Below are 2500 nucleotides of genomic sequence, written 5' to 3'. Positions count from 1 at the left end.
GAGGCAGACCACCTGGTCTTTACTGGCCCCTGGTTGGCGGGCAGATCCTGGTGAACACATGATGGATACGATGGATGTGATGAACAGAGGCACTGGGAGCAGCTGATCGGAGCACAGATCAACATATTCACCTGCAGTCTGACAAGGGCTGCCCTGAGGGTTTGACATCCTTCGTAGTGATCGCAGAAGTCATGAAAGCTGTTCAAGGGATCCGAGCACATCTGGCTAAAGTTTGGTAGCGTGCTCCTAAAGCTCGTCCTCCACTTCTATGGAGCTTATTGGTTGTGTAATGACAGCTCAAAATTCTCGTTCTCTACATGACAACAACCACCTCCGCCCATGCAAGCTAGCTGAAGGTGAGGGGTGCAATGATGATTCAGAATCAGTCGTCTGGTAATGCTGCTGACCTGATCACCTGCTGCAGAACACGTGTGTAGCACAGTCCCGTTGGGCTCCAAGTGCTCCCATGTTTGTAGCTTCACTGTCGCCTGCCGCTCCCAGCCATGGCGCCATGTTTCTAGTGAGGCTAGAAACATGGCGTCACTGAGGTTTTGAAAAACACTTGGATTACTGAGACAAGCCGCATGGGGTTTTGTGGTTTTATCATATATTTTTCGCACATCATGTAGTTTTACAAGTTTAAAGTTCGTCAGCAGTCACTTCAGTTGTTTGGTAGATTACTACAACTTCTTTCCTGTGTTTTGTGGACTAAAAACCTTCACCCAGCCTTCCGTCGGCATGATGAGTAGATAATGCCTGTACTTCTATTTAAGTGAACGATCCCTTGAAATTATTCACACTGGTGGCTTGTAATTAAATTCTCAACATCATAAATGTGTAAAATCAAACCAGATGTAAAACAATGTTATTACCTTGTAGTCACGACATGGCTGTCACACCCCCGCAGTCGTTTTTCCAGACTGTCACGGTGCTTCCTTATGTAAACAATACAACTGAATAAACAACTGATCACAAAAAGTTAAAAAGATACATCATTAAAATGGAGAAGTGTGTTTTCCCTTGCCCGTCTTCTCTCTCTCCACTCTTCATCTCTTCTGTCTGTTCATCATGTTGATACAAAGTTATTCACGTCGCCCGTGACTCATACCCGACACGTTTGTGTCTTTTGTCAGTGATTAATCTATCGCACCTGTAAGAAACTCTCGCCAAAAGCTTCAACGCTTTAAAGTTCGGTGTTAAGACAGTGGGACGAGCGGTGACGATCGGGTAAAGGCTACGAGGGAAACGTGTGCTTTCTTACCCTTCAAATTAAGGACAAGAAGACATCCATCCTGGCAGCCATGTCCACTGCTGCAGCGTGAACACACAAACTGGCCAGTTGTGTCACCACCATTGTGTGTGTCCAAGCATGTCTCAACCGAAGGTACAACCTCGCAACCCGTGACAGGTCATAGCCTTCAAATATGCGCTCATGACTTTAGGATTTTGAAGGCTCTGCTCCGGCATCATAGAGACGGAAAAGGAAAAGGCCGAAAAGAAGAAGTGACAAAGGCAAATTTGGAGACTTCAGCGACCTTGCCTGACGCATTGACAGACAGAGCAGAGATAGAGGCCGTGTGAATGAGGATTGATTAGATTAAATTTGATTGATCTCAAAGATAAAGTAGCAAATAGTTAAAACCCCTGATACTCAACTTCAAGGACAAGCACAGACAAACAAGCAGCAAACCTCCTTCCACCTTCATCCCTCCCTACTCGGGGGACGTTTCCGTGATGACAACCACACAAACAGGTAAGTCACTCTTGCAGCTTTTAATGTGCACACATATTGCTCCTCCACCATTTACACACACGCATTCAAAGTGTTGACAACCCAGACGCACCCCCACCCATGAGGCTCCCACGAGTGTCTCACACTCCTGTCATCACTTTAAGTGAAACACACACATCGACACTCGCAGACACACATTAGCTCGCAGCACTTGTCTTCTTCCAGAGAGGGAGACGAGGAGATCGATGTTGACTCCATGCCTGTGCGCTGACTACAGAGCAGGATGGAGGAAGCGGTTAGCCTAGCTTAGCATGATGACAGGAAGCAGAAGGAAACAACTGGACTGCTCTGAGTGGCATAGAGAAGCTTCAACACCAGCAGAAATCCACCCAACGGATTTGTAAATGAGTTAAGGCAATATTGTTTGATTCATCGCTTGATACGATTGATCTATTTTGGTTTCTACAAGAAGCTCAGGTGCAGCTTTGGTTTGTTCATTTGTTCAGATCTGGACCTGCGTCTAGCTGTTGTGCTAAGCTGTGCTAACTTCCTGACTCCAGCTCCTCACGTGCCACAGACTCTGACTGTCAGAAGCCACGTCCCAAAGCTCTGATGGCATCTGTGAATGTCACACTTTCCCTCTTGGACTTGTTCCAGTATAATAATCTCCAAACACAAAAACCAGGAAGGGTTTCTCAGTGTGAGGAAGGGTGAGGCGGTGGAGGGGCTGGTTCCCAGTGATATCCCACACTGGTTCCAGTCCAGCGC

The sequence above is a fragment of the Aulostomus chinensis genome, chromosome 12, assembly GCF_037954235.1.
Source record: "Aulostomus chinensis isolate RoL2024-O1b breed Wild chromosome 12, RoL_Achi_v1.0, whole genome shotgun sequence".
Classification (NCBI taxonomy): domain Eukaryota; kingdom Metazoa; phylum Chordata; class Actinopteri; order Syngnathiformes; family Aulostomidae; genus Aulostomus; species Aulostomus chinensis.
This window is presented reverse-complemented; position numbering follows the sequence as displayed.